Source organism: Rosa chinensis, chromosome 2, assembly GCF_002994745.2.
Source record: "Rosa chinensis cultivar Old Blush chromosome 2, RchiOBHm-V2, whole genome shotgun sequence".
NCBI lineage: Eukaryota > Viridiplantae > Streptophyta > Magnoliopsida > Rosales > Rosaceae > Rosa > Rosa chinensis.
This window is the reverse complement of record NC_037089.1, coordinates 57655096-57670196: the sequence shown is the minus strand read 5'-3', so window position 1 is coordinate 57670196 and position 15101 is coordinate 57655096. Positions and strand designations below refer to the sequence as shown.

The 15101-nt window shown below is 42.3% G+C and overlaps 1 long non-coding RNA gene across 1 annotated transcript; it reads right to left on the bottom strand.

The window, feature by feature from the left end:
* Positions 1–1805: 1805 nt before the first annotated feature.
* LOC121051889 lies at positions 1806–2675 on the bottom strand. Its single transcript, XR_005807383.1, has 2 exons — positions 2282–2675; positions 1806–2111 (listed from the first exon to the last, which is right to left on the bottom strand). It is a non-coding gene; the product is annotated as an uncharacterized LOC121051889 (long non-coding RNA).
* Positions 2676–15101: the final 12426 nt, after the last annotated feature.

Sequence of the window (15101 nt, the reverse complement as noted above, 5' to 3'; positions counted from 1 at the left end):
CTTGCTTCAAGAATTTCTAAAGTGGTATTGCCTCTGGAGAATGGGGTGGACCAGGTTATTTGGCCACATAATGTTGCTGGGGTTTTAACTTCAAATGTAGCTTTGGATTTTATTTCACCCCCTAAGCCGAAGGTAAACTGGTGCAAGTTGATTTGGAATAAACCTTTGCAACCACGAAAAAGCTTGGTGGCTTGGAAGGTTTTAAATAAGCGGATTTTAACAGATGATTGGTTAGTAAGAAGGGGAATCTATCTTTGCTCTCAGTGTTCTATCTGCCGGTCTCAAGGTGAGTCTTTACATCATCTCAACTTAGTTCATGAATTTTGGGTTTGGCTTGCCTCTTTCTTCGGAATCCGCCTGTTGCCAGGTGCATCTTTAGTTGATCTTATTTCTCCTGACATGTTAATTGGGCTGGCTAGTTCTTCAAAAATTCTATGGAACTTTGCTTTTTGCAATGCTCTTTGGTGTATTTGGACAGAGAGGAATCAAATCAGGTTCCAAGAGGCTACTTTTAATTTAGCAAGGTTCAAGCATTGGTTTCTTACTTCTTTGAAAGAGTCTGCATCCATTCATTTTATGCCATGTTCTAATGCTTCCTCCATGCAAGGCTTGTTTGCTGTTCTTGGCCTTTCTTCCCTTACTGTAAAGGCCCCAAAGTACATTCCAGTGCAATGGATTCCTCCCCCAATTCAGTGGTTGAAGGTTAACACTGATGGTTCTTTTCGCAGCATTGAGATGGCAGGATTTGGGGGGATTTTCAGAGATCATGAGGGTCATTTTAGAGGCGCTTTTGCCCAAAAAGTGGAAGCTCCGTGTGCAATTGATGCAGAAGTGTTGGCAGTTATTGAGGCTATGAGGATTGCCTGGGCTAAGAGTTGGACTCACATCTGGCTTGAAACAGATTCTATTCTTGTTGTTCAGTATTTTAAGAATCCAAATTTGATCCCCTGGAGGCTGCGGATTGCATGGTATAACTGCTTTGTATCTCACTCGTATGATTCATTTTAGGGTCTCTCACACTTTTCGGGAAGGGAACACCGTGGCTGATGCTCTTGCTAATCATGGTGCGCTAAACGAGGGTTACAGTTGGTGGGATGATGTGCCTACCTTTATAGCTAGGCCTTATGGGCAGGATTTGTCCTCTATGATTAACTATAGGTTTCGTTGATGGGTTTTGTAATTCTGTTATTTTGTCTATTTCTTTTGGCGTTTGTTTTTCTATGCACAGGGAAAGAGGACTTGTCTCTTCCTTGTTTTTATAGGTTGGGTTTTGGCATGGTCCCCCCAACGGATTTGTATTGGTCTTTTTCTATTTTAATAAAATAGGGGGATGGGGGGTGGGTTCCCAGAGTGTGGCAGACCCTTCTCCTTCGGGATTGAGGGTGGGACTTGTTCCCTACATTGTCTGCCTCCGAGGAACTAATATCGCCTAATCCCTTATTATTATAAAAAAAAAAAAACTATTACACACTGATTGCAATGAGTGTGTATAACGCTCTATACACACTGAAATCTGCATGCGTACGCCATTACCTACCCTACATTCACAGATTCGTTGTCTGTGGCATTTGGGTGGGTGGGTGGGTGTTAGTCTCTCGGTACGGAAAAAAAAAGTCTGTGTGAAGTTTTGAGTGGGACCCACCCAGCTATCAGCTGCTTCATATCAATCAAATCAACTAAAAATATCAGTGTGAGTTGAGGCGAAAATTATAAACATTTCTTTTTCTTTTCTTTTGTTACAATATTTTTTAAAAAAAACATTTATCTGAAAATTAAAACAATAATAGTAATTCAAGATACCCAGAAATCATCAAAATATCCAATTTATTCGAGAAATAATGATACAGGGAGGGAGCGGAGGATGAACGCCAATACCTCTCCCAGTAAATATTTACAAGGGAAGAACAAAAAACATAATACAGCAACACAATAAGAAAAGAAAAATGTAGCTGCTACTATTTTGTTTTGCTCCTTTCTTTTCGAAGTTGTACTCTCTGGAAAACCAACATTCAACGCTCTTTTGCTGAGGCTGATAATCAAAGCAAGTCCACACATCAATACTTGTCCTCTTGGCTCGCTCCTTCTAAGCTTAGATGAAATAAGAAGCAAAACTTCAAACGGAGAGTAACTAATCAAGCATCTATCACAATAGCATAGAACATAAAAAAACTCATATCACTAATCATAAACTGATAGAACTCATCCCAAAACTTACTCCAAAAAAAAAGCCTGAACGCTAATAATTATAATCCCAAAAGAACTAAGATCAGAGTTTCCTTACCTATACGTGTTTCAATTTTTTCGTGTGCTGAAACCCAGGATAGCTCTCTTTCACCTCCACCTCCGATTTCTACTCACAAAGATTCTGTAAAACCCAGATCTCGCAAATATTTTCCTAAACCCACACATCTATTCCACAACAAACAACAGGATCAAAAACAATTTAAGATCCTAAACGATTTGAGCATAATATCGAGATAAGAGATCAAGTAAAGATATGATATCAAACTATCTTTTTCTTAGATGGGGATCGGATTTTTTTAGAAAATAATATAGAAAGAGGAAGAAAGCCGATCCACTATGCTTGTTAACATTTGGATCCGTGGGATCTAGTTAGCTTTAGAGAGAAAGAGAGAGAGAGAGGATGACACAAGCGAAGTATAGTGGTTCACCTCCCGCCTTAGCGGGAGACTACGTCCACTTGAAAGCTTAACTAGTGTGTGTTGAGCCTTGCGGTCTAACACGATTACAAAGTGTGTTGTAATGGAGTCTGTTGAGTTGTGGGAGGAGAGTTCCTTTTATAGGTGAAGGAAGCCATCTCCTTTACATTTTCTTAGATGTGGGATGCAAAACTACTATTCTAGTCTAGAAAGCCTATTTGTGAGGGCAACTTGGCAAGGTCGGAAAGGTGGCTTCCCGGCGACGGATTTGCGACTTCCGGATACCGTGGCGTAGCTTGAACATAGGGCTACAAGATGCAAGTAGTGGTTGGGCTCACCATGGCTTGTGGGTGTCCCAAAGAGGGTGTTACTTATGTTTGGTGAGATAGCAAACTAGTCATGCTAGTAGAGGTATCTACAAGTCCCCGAAGTCCCCAAGTAAGAGGAGCTTCTTGGTTGGAGAGTTATAATTATGAAGTCATCAAGCATAAGTAACCGGGCGGCACGGAGCCCCTACAAGTCCCCGAACTTCGTAAGCAAGAAGGGACTCGTTAACCTGCAAAACAAAGACAGAAAACAGGCATATGCAGGATTCTCGTTGCATTGGGCAACAAATGTGAGTTGCACTTATATGCGTTGGCATATATGAACGTATGGGGTGCATGATACATGTTGATGTATACACTCGAATGGCGCCGAGTACGATCGCTTATGACGTACAAACTCGAGAACGCGTATGGTCGTGTGAGCATATGGATTGCATATGATAAATGTAAGTTGCATAAGCATTTGTAATTCGTGAATGATGAATGCTTGAACGCTTGTGTTTGTTTGGTTGTCGCTCGTATTAATGGAACGCGAAAAGAATTCAATTTGTCGCAAGTGACAAATGGTAGAAGAATTCAATGTTCCATTAACGTGTGGTGTGTCGAGTAGACATGAGTGTAAAGCTCGTGGATTTTCGGGCAGGCATGAGCGGGAAGCTCGTGGGTTTCCGGGAAGGCATGAGCGGGAAGCTCGTGGGTTGCCAGGAAGGCATGAGCGGGAAGCTCGGGGGTGTCGGGATGGCATGAGTGGAAGCTCGTGGGTGCCGGGAAGGCATGAAGGGGAAGCTCGTGGGTGCCGGGAAGGCATGAGGGGGAAGCTCGTGGGTGCCGGGAAGGCATGAGCGGGAAGCTCGGGGGTGCCGGGAAGGCATGAGCGGAAGCTCGGGGTGCCGGGAAGGCATGAGCGGGAAGCTCGTGGGTGCAGTGAAGCTCGTGAGCGGAAGCTCGTGGGTGCCGGGAAGGCATGAGCGGAAGCTCGTGGGTTGCCCGGAAGGCATGAGCGGAAAGCTCGTGAGCGGAAGTTCAAGGGTTGCCGGGAAGGCATGAGCGGGAAGCTCGTGGCTGCCGGGAAGGCATGAGCGGAAAGCTCGTGAGCGCCGGGAAGGCATGAACGGAAGCTCGTGGGTTGCAGGGAAGGCATGAGCAGAAAGCTCGTGAGCGGAAGCTCAAGGGTTGCCGGGAAGGCATGAGCGGGAAGCTCGTGAGCGGAAGCTCGTGGGTGCCGGGAAGGCATGAGCGGAAAGCTCGTGAGCAGAAGCTCGTGGGTGTCGGGAAGGCATGAGCGGGAAGCTCGTGGGTGCCTGGAAGGCATTAACGGGTAGCTCGAAGGTGATGCCCTGAGGCATGAGCGTGGCCGTTACTAATTATGATGGGCTGTATGTACAAGTCCCCGAAGTCCCCAGTCAAGGAGGATGTTCTCGCGGGTTGATACCAAAGCTTAGCTTCGTGCCGTATATCAAGCATAATTAGTGTGAGTGCGTCGTCCATCTAGAATTGGTTGGAGCGAACGCTTTTGCCCTTTCGGGTGGGCCCCTGCCAGGCCCTGCGAGGAGTCCCCCACTCCTGGCTATAGACCTCCGGATGGTCGGAAAATTGTTTGATGAGGGGAGCTGCGCGGAGCAGAGGGTGTTGGGTAGCGAGCCCAATCTTTGATACCCAAGCGTCGGGGTTAACTGCCAGATCAATGGCTGCCGTAGGCTGTGTTAACTAGTCCCTTTACTATTTCTCGGAGGAGAAACTTGACTGCAATGCCGCGTAGCGGTCATTGTTATTATGAGGAGTTGACTTACCGCTTGGCGATTGGTCTATGAAAAATGATAAACACATAGAGCAAGTAATAATATTTTGTTCGAGTGTCCCATGTTTATTTAATTGAGTTGCAATTAAAATAGAAGCATGGCATATGTGTATATCATGTACTTGTGATGTGGATGCTAGTGACGTTATGTATTATTGTAAATTTTCTTAGAGATCGTTTGAGATCGGTATACGAAGCATGGCATATCTAGCATGTAAGACCTAGAAAGTGTTGCCAAATCTACGAAATGTTGTAGGCATGCTCAAAAGTTTATGGAAGCATGTAAAATCATATCAAGTGTGATATATTCGTAGGCGTGCTTAGAGTAGTAAAAGCATGTGAAGGCGTAGCAATAGCTCAAATTGCAAGAGCGTAAAAGATAAGATAGTGACTTATCTTATGCCAAGTTGGAGGCTAGCGGAGTTATCCGAGAGTGACGCTCCAATGTTCCGTCAAAGTACCTTAGTCGAAAGGTGGTGCTTTCGCTAATTGGAAATGTGATTGGTGATTATATCTCCTTGAAACAAAATAGGTGATTAGTACATGAGTATGTAAAATCAACACTAGTATTTTGTATATACATTTTGCATAAAATTTTAAGCAAAATGTATAAGCAATATTGTAGTTGACATCAAATGACATATTTGATTGTGTACCTCTAATATGAATTTAAATTTTGGCACTGAAATCGTAGAGAATAATTTTTTATGGAGTTTAACATGTCAAATGTGCATATATGTATTGGACCATGAGATATAGTTGTAGGAGCATACGTGTGAGATGCAATGGGCCTGATTTGAACATTCGCCACGCTAACAACAAAAGGCCACAAATAGAATTGCGTGCCTAGTATACTAATGAAGCAAATGAAAAAAAACCATGTAGGAGGATGACATTGACCGTTTATGAATGTCAAATACTGGCAAGTACTTTAAACAAACGATTTAAGTATGTGACCCAAGTATTTATGACAGTTTTGACTTATTCTTACTGGAAGAATAAGGGATATGGTTGGATAGGTGGATTACATGTGTGGTCACAAACGATGCCCTGTCAAATGCGTAGGAAGTAGGTGAGCTTGAAAACTTAGCGGTAGCTAAGTCTTTCATATATTGACATATGTATGGTGACACAATCAAGTTAGCTTCTAGCAGAAGACAAGATAGCGGAGCCGGTGCGTTGTTAATTTGAAAACTATAACTGTGTGTATGCCTGAGCTGTCTCACTGAGAGTTTATGCATGGGGCATAAAATTAATTTAGTGAACACATGTGCAACACAACCATGGATAAGAGTATAAAGGTATGCACGAGTGTGCATGTGTATCCACGTTCTAGCCCATCATGCATATATAGACACATATATATCAAGAAAGAAAAGTGTCTGCATATATGATTATATGCATGTGTGTTTGAATTGAAGTGGGCAATGCTTAGTGGCATATATGAATGGTCCACACTTGTGCACTTGTGCTGGAGGTAACTGACAAAGAAACTAAACATATAATTGTTCCTTTGACAACTATCTTAACAGGACTTGTACGTGTCCACAAGTGATGGGAATTGCACAAGTGGCCCATACATAAAGATATACAAATATATGCATTGTGAAGTGTACGTGCAGGCATGTGTCTCCCAACTTATCCTAAAAGCAGAAGCACGTGGTGCATGTATATAAGAATCAAATAAGAAAGACTTAGCTTATTGATCATTTTGACTGGTGACAGAAGCTCGATGCGCAGGGCCGTAAGGCATGATGAAAAATTGACAACGGCGTAATGCAGCGTGCAGCGAGCTGCTGGGTGTCAACAAAGGTGGCCGCTGATGGTTTGTTCTGGTGAAAGCATTGTTTGAATCAGGAAACTCAAAGTTGCTGCTCAGGGAAGAGACGACTCGGAGCTCAGCGAAGGTTTTGAGTTCGGCGGAGCTCGGAGCTCAGCGAAGGCGTTGAGTGCGGCGGAGCTCGGAGCTCAGCGGAGGCTTTGAGTTCGGCGGAGCTCGGAGCTCAGTGGAGGCTCTAGAGGAGGCTGCTACCGGTTGGCGGAGCGGAGCTCGGTCAGCGATGCCTGGAGTTCGGCGGAGCTGGAATGCAGCTGACCCGGAGCTCAGCGGAGAGCGATCTCAGCGGAGCGAAGTGCGGCGGAAACTCGGAGCTCAGCGGAGTGCTCGGTGCCCAGTGGTGGTTTTTCTTAGCAGAGGGAGTTCGGCGAGCCAGGCTAGAGGATGTTGCCAGCGGCGGAGCTCCGCCAATGTCCTAGCGGAGGGTTGAGGCCGTTGGGGGTGGGTTATGCGTCATGGTGCCCAATAGAGCCCATAATGATCGAAGATATCCCATAGAGGCCTGCGGAGATGGAGTTTTACCAGCGAAGGAGGGCCGCTGACGGACATTGGCGGAAGCAGTAGCCGCTGGGCCTCAAGAATTTTTTTTTTTTTTTTTTTTTTGAATAGTTCAGCAGATCGTTTGGTTGGTGGAGCGTAGCCAGCGTTGAAGCTAGGCGGAGCGGAGCACTTGCTTAGCTCTGAAGCTCGGCGGAGCGGAGCACTTGCTTAGAGGAATTTTGGCTGACAGTAGCAGGGGTTGTCTAGAGAAATTAGGCACCGCTGGTGCTGGCGGAGTTGTACCTAGCGGTTTGCGGGTATTTGCTCAACGGATGTTGGATGAGTTTCTGCTGGAGATTGGCGGTGTTGCAACTTGGCGGTGTCACAATCCGCTAGCGATGGCTGGCGGAGCTTTGGCCGTCAGTGATGCTTGGCGGAGCGACAAGGAGAAGCAGAACTGGACAAATTGTTGGAGTTCGGCGGAGCTTTGCACGACGGTACAAAGGTGGGGATTGGAGTTCAGCGGAGGCCTGAGTTCGGCGGAAGCTCAGAGCGAGGCGGAGATAGCCGGCCTGGAGCTCGGCGGAGGGTCGTAATGGCTAGCGGTTTGCAGTAGCGGGGCCGCTAGCCGGAGGCTTTGATCGGTGGAGCAGCGGAGGGAGAGCTGCTGGCGGATGATCGTAGCCGGCGGTGGTGCCAAGCGGACAAAGCTTTGCTGTTGGTGCTGATGATCGATCGAGAGAAGAAGTCTGGGTGCCCAGAGAAGTTTTGTGGGTGTCCATAGAAGATTTGCCGCCAAGGTTTTTTTTTTTTTGGTTTGCTAGCGTTGACTTTTTTGAGTTGGGCGTTGACCATTCTTGACTGGCGCTGACCGAACATTGACTAGCCCATACGTTGGTGTTTTGATCAGTTTCTGCTAGTTTTGACCACTCCTTGGGCGTTGACCAGACTAGCTCGGCGTTGACCGGCCCTCAAGGTGCAAGTTACCGCTAAGAATTTCAATTATATAACTCAAAGAAAGAAATTATTTTGAGCTCGGTTAAGATGACTTAACTCAATGGTAAGTGACGAAGCCTTTGTGTTGGCTTCCCACAGACGGCGCCAATGTTAACGTTTGGATCCGTGGGATCTAGTTAACTTTAGAGAGAGAGAGAGAGAGGATGACACAAGCGAAGTATAGTGGTTCACCTCCCGCCTTAGCGGGAGACTACGTCCACTTGAAAGCTTAACTAGTGTGTGTTGAGCCTTGCGGTCTAACACGATTACAAAGTGTGTTGTAATGGAGTCTGTTGAGTTGTGGGAGGAGAGTTCCTTTTATAGGTGAAGGAAGCCATCTCCTTTACATTTTCTTAGATGTGGGATGCAAAACTACTATTCTAGTCTAGAAAGCCTATTTGTGAGGGCAACTTGGCAAGGCCGGAAATGTGGCTTCCTGGCGACGGATTTGCGACTTCCGGATACCGTGGCGTAGCTTGAACATAGGGCTACAAGATGCAAGTAGTGGTTGGGCCTCACCATGGCTTGTGGGTGTCCCAAAGAGGGTGTTACTTATGCTTGGTGAGATAGCAAACTAGTCATGCTAGTAGAGGTATCTACAATGCTCAACAACAAACTAGGTATGAAAATGTTGCAGATCTGGAGAAGAAGAAAAAGAAGATGGAAAAACAAGGAAAGGAAAGAAGAAAGAGAAGAAATTGGAGGATTTTGTTTTTCTGCTTTGGTCTGAACTCTGTACATATATATTTTGGTTAAACAATCTCTCTTTTTCTTTCTATATAAGTCTTTTAAAATTTTGGAAAACAATTAAAAACTTACGCACAGATACATGTGTAAACAATTGATACAGATATCAGCGCATATAATTTCTCACACGGATGTGAGTGTAAATTAATCTAATTGCTACTGATGTCTGTGTCAAGTTTCCATAGATTTATTAATAGTTTTACATATTCACACAGATGACTGTGAAAAATGTGATTGTTACGGATATCAATGAGTATAAAGTTATTTAATAAATTATATTTTTATCATTATGCATTGATATCTGTGTGTAAAATGTTTCTCACAAATCTCTGTACCTGTTAAATATTTAGAACACACAGATATCTGTGAGAAATTTTGTATCAGACATATTTCAGTAAGTAACATTGTCTATATGTGCTCATGTATGGTCCAGTTAGTTAGTTCATACAGATGTCTGTAATTAGTAATCAAATTCCACAGATTTTTAATTAGTGTGGGTTGCTAGTTTTGCTGGTAGCAATGTCTACAATCATAGCAAAAAAATAGGTGATACTCAGGGATACCAGATACTCTAATTGCAAATATAGAAAGGCCAAAAATAGGAAGCTAAGTTAAGCATTTTCTCATGTCAAATGGTCATTATAGAAAACAACTATTATACACGAATTCATTTTGAAATCTAAATAACGTAGCAAAAATGACTTGTATAGTACCAAACTGCAGTGTAAGCTTGTCATGAAACAAGTATATTTAATTTGTACCAGTAATAATCAGAGTTTTACATTATTATTACCTTATTAAAGAAAGACAACTCATAGACTCTGTTAATCTTGCATGAAGCAAACATGTATAATACTGTCAATACACCAAAGAAAAGAATCTACCTGAGAAAAAAAAATTAAACACCAAGAGACCAATTTAAAGAACATATATTATGCATATAACAACTAAAAGGGAAGTTACCCCAAATTTTCTCCTCAGTTCGCAAATATTATTGAAATCTCCGATAAGAGACCAAGGTTCATTGTTTTAAGAAACAGCCTCACTGTAGGCTTCAAAATGAACTCCTGATGAATATTAGAAATACCAAAACACTTATCATAAACTAAAGGTCTAGAATAGTACTATAGACTAGATGAAGACTGGAAGAATTCTGGAAAGTTAAGAAGATGAGGTGCAAACCATTTCCCTAATATCCATGTCCATGTCCTTCCAAGTCTCGTTCTCCATCGAACTCTAGCTCCTTTCAGAAGATGAAGTGCAAACCAGTTCCCAAATATATCAAACATAATAATCAATTTATAATCATTCCATGGTTTCATACAATCATAATCATTTTTCACATAACCACAGTTTCACTAGTGTAGTATTGTATAAATGGTTTCAAGAAGACAATGAAAGCTAAGCATTCTGTATCCACAAATTTTTGTTTCTTTGATTCATTAATCATTACCATAACATTATCCCAGGTACAGGACCTACTCGACTACTCCACCATAAGACAGAAGGTAATATGAATATTTGATATTACTCATTGTGATGCCCCGGAAATTCGTAATTATTTTCTAAGGATTTTTTGAAATTAATTTTATGATTATTTGACGATTTCGTGGCTCGTGGATGGAGCAGAAGTGTTTTGGGCGAATAATTATTCAGGAAGCGTCATTTAGGGGGGGCGCAACGGTTGACTTTTTATTCATTGGGATTCTCCAAAACCTTCCTTCACGAAAGTTGTAGAACGTGTCGATACAAGTTCGTGGACATATGGAACGTGAGAATCAGAGTTCGTATGAAGAAGTTACGGGCTTCGGAAAAACTTTCCATTTTGGTATAAAAGGACGACAATTTCCGGAAATTGCAAATAAGGCCAGATTTCCAAAAACGGAAACTCAGCTCTGTTTTCTCTCTCCCCGAGCCCGGTTTCACCTCTCCACTTCGCCGGCGTCGTTCTCCTTCGTCCGGCCACCTTTGGACGCGATTCAAAGTAGGTTCTCGTCGCCTCAATCCCCTCTAGAGGTATGTGGAAGGATTGATGAGAGATTCGAGTTGTGGAGGGAGCTACATCGACTGGAAGAGGCCGCTTCGGGGACGAAATTGCCTTGATCAGAGTCGGCGATTCCGGCCACCATAGCCGGTGGTTCTTGAGGGCTTTTGGAGCCCTGAGGACATAGATGCTTTTCCCAAAGTGGCTTGGAGCGATTTCACTTGTGGAGGACGAATCGAAGCTTTGAAATTCTAGAGTTTCAATAGAACCGATTTGTGCTAAGGTAAAATTGGATTGATTGGTTTATAATTGGACTTTGTTATAGTTTTGAAAGTTGAAATTGGGGTTGAGATTAACAACTTTGGATTGGCTGCGGCGCCGCCACTGTGGTGGTGCTTTCTGGCAGCTTCCGGTCACCTCAGGGATAGTTTCTGTTCTTGAGTTCGATCAACTTGTCGATATGAACATTTCGATATATTGTCTGTAATTTTTGGAGATCATATGAGTATGTTAGGGTTTTTACGGTTTCGGACCATTTGATGATTCGATCCGTGAGGATCCGACTATCCGATCGACTTGTGGTTTTGGCATATCGATCTTAGAAGTATTCCGGAGATATTGGCTGGTCACGGATGTGGTTTCTCCTCTATTGGCGTCACTTTGGGGATTTTAGTTCAAAACAGGGGTTTCAGACTTAAATCATTTGTGGATTGTTGCTAAGTTGAAACCGTATGTGATTAGCTGCTTGATGAGGTATCATTGGACAGTTGTTTTGTGGTGTAGCTGCCTTGTTCCGTATTAAAGACGCAGCGGGAGTTCGAGGTGAGTAATCTCACGATGTTCATTCACGAACGGGTTTACCATATTGTTTTGAGACTTATTTAGTTAACTGCAAATTATTGTTGGTATTAGTGACATTCCTGAGTGAATGACCACGTGTGTGTGTGTGTGTGTGTATATATATATATATTTACGTGAAATATGTATAGTCTTGTGGGTTGATGGGTGATTTATGCAATAGGGATTGATGGGTTTCATTCTATTGCTTGAGGCTTGACTTTTCCGGAGACAATGTGTTAGGGATTGGGAATTCCTATTGTTTAGGAAGTGTCAAGATTTGTGTGGGTTGTTTAATGTTTTGATCTGACGACCTGGGGAGGTCTGAGGATTCGGGGTTGCTAGGAGTAATCTGTGTGGTGATCTGTGTGATTATCCGTGTTATGATCTGTGTAGTGATCTGTGTGATGATCTGTCTGACGATAGAGACTTCACGCCTTTGGCCGGGTGAGTGGATACGATCAGTTAGAGCTCTAGTCTGTTGTTGGTACATCAAGGGGGTAGCGGGGAGCTATCTGATGCTCATGAGTACGTGTTTTTAAAAGAGAGTTTCGGGGATTCTTTCTTTTAAATGTCCTGGGAGGACTTGTGAATCATATTCTATTTGTTAGGCTAACGATAGATATGATTGAGGTGTGTGTTGATGTGTTGTGTGTCCAGGTTGGATTTATATGTTATGTGTCCAAGTTGGATTGATGTGTTGTTTTGTCCAGGTTGGACTGATTTGTTGTTGGTACATCATGGGGGGTAGCGAGGAGCTATCTGATGCTTATGAGTACGTGTTTTTAAAAGGGAGTTTCAGGGATGCTTTCTTTTAAATGTCGGGGAGGACTTGTGTATCATATTTAATTGTCAGAGTTTCAATTAATATAATTTCGTCACGGGGTGATTTGAGTTGTTTTCTTTTGGGAAAAGAATGTGTTGTTTTGGAAAAACAGGGTGTGTGTTCCTTTTTACGAGTTGATGGGTTTCCTCGTTAGGAGAGTTGTGCATGTGTGGTTTTGAGTTACTCATACGGGCTTGCAAAAGCTTACCGGGTTTGTTGTGTGGCAACCCAGTACACCATTCAAACGGTGTAGGGGTTATTTCTGCAAGTCAGGATAATCGTCGCTGAACCTGAGGTGGCGTGCTGGTAGCATCACGGTCGGAAGTCAATTTTGTGACTAAACCGTTATAAAGACTTCGGTTGTAGTGAGCTTTGAGTAGCATTTATGTTTTATTTTGTTGTCGAAAATTTAATTCGTAAGTTTGTGTAAGATATAACTCTGTGGAGTGGGTGTATATTGAGTTTGAGGGTTCAGGGCATCAGTATGTACTTGGTTTAAAGGGAAAAAGTTTCCAAGTATTTTGTATTGATGGCTAAACGATCACGCATGTATAATTATGAGATTATGTATTGATTTTTATTTGTGTTAAAAATCAAGGGCGTGACACTCAAATTTGTATTAGACATTTATAGTTGTGAGGGTCCTTTTTGAATTAAACATTGACTAGGCCAAAATCAACCCAATAGGGCTTTGTGCGTGATTCAGATAATGAATAGGGCTTGACAGCGTGAAGCATGGTGTGGGAGCTAGAAACACACTGCGGTGAGAGAATTTGGGGGTTTTCTGGATTTGGGTTTCTGGAAGATGGGTTTGAAGGAGGTTTTGGGAGAAAATGACTAAGAGTTGGGTTTGTGCTTAAAGGCTTGATATCTTGATTTTCTATAAGTGTTTCTAAGTATTTTGGGTATTGCTCCCTTACCTTGGGTTCCCGTTCTCTCCCCCAAATCTCCCTTTATATAGACTATTGGGAACGCATAGTTTATGGGTAAAGCATTTCTTCTTCAATCTACACATAATTCATGCCTTAAATCCAGGGAAAGAGAAGCATACTTGAAAGATGAGGTTCTGGGAGAAAGAGAAAGTTGCTGCAACAGTAGACAACGATTGCAGTGGAGGCAGCTGCAGTGACACAAATCCTGGAACGAGGTGGACGAGGAAATTTGGGAACTGTGGGCTCATTGTTTAAGGAAGATGAGGATATCTCTCTACTAGTCAGAAAGCTTCCTCCCCACTAACTGGCAGAAGGAATCAGTATTTCTCAAGGATTATGGTTTAACTCTTTGTGTACTAGGTTACTGCGAGGAAAAGGTGAGATATGAGATTGCTGCAGGGAAGAGAGGTAAGACGGGAACGAAGAAGAAGAAAAGGGAAGTTGGGCTTTTCTGACATAGACTTTGGGTTTTAAAGGAGAGGTTGGCCCAATTCTCATGTTCACCATTTCGTTCTTAATTGAAGTCATTGGGCTTGGATTTTGGGCCCAAGACCAAAATCACCAACAACACTAAATCAATAGACGAGCATTATGTGTTTCCGTAACCTTCCACACCACACCCACTTCTGCAAGCCCCAAGAGCGACGTAGTTGTGGCTTGGGTCCACATGCGTGGCATGAGGGTTCGAGAAAATATGTAATTTTGTATTTCCGAATGCGGTTTGCATATGTATTTCCTTGTCGGGGTTGAAATGTGTGTACTGCATGCTTTGTGCTTTTTTGGGTATCAACATTAGCCCCCTTAATTATGCGGGTCATGCAATGACAGTGATATGAACCACATAATTAAAAGAAAGAATTGAAAGCATGAAGATCAAATTCAAAGCATTGAGTGTAAAAGATTATGCTTAATGATGTAAATAGAAAAACAAACATTAGGTTGTATACGAGACACTTAGGGCTTGTCCGGTAACGTTTTTAAAAAAGATTTTTCAAAAACTAATTTTGAAAATAAAAAAGAGAAAACAAGATTGGATTTTTGAGATCCAAAAATGTGTCTGGTAGCTTATTCCGAAAACAATTTTCAAAAACGAGAGAAGATGGCGACTAGAGATGAGAGAGAGACCTGAGAAGAAGAGAGCGACGTGAGAATATGGAAGAAGAGAGCACGTTTTTTTTTTTCTTTGTTTTAGAAAATATATCTCCGTGTATTTTAGAAAATGAAAAGGTAAAAACGTCTATTTGTCGTTTTCTTGTTTTACGAGTAAAATAAAAAATTATTTTCAAAAATTATTTTCTGCATTTTTGAAAACAAACCAACAAACGCATTTTCAAGCCATTTTCATTTTATAAAATGAAAAAGATGACTTGAAAACGTTACTGAACACCACCTTAAAATGATGCATTTTGAAAAACATGCATATAGTAAGTGAGTAGGCATATAAGGGAGTAAAATGAATTGAATAAGTGTAGGCCTCGTGAAAATATATCATGAAAACTTTGAGTAGAAGTGAGACATGTGGAACTTGTAAAAAGTAAAGAATATACTAAATAGATCAATTCGAAAATAGAATAGTAATAAGCATGTGCTTTTGGTATCAAATGTATGAGAAGTTAGCGATAAACATAATTTTCTTGAAAATATACGGGTAAATTAGTGCACGGAAAAACAAACGTGA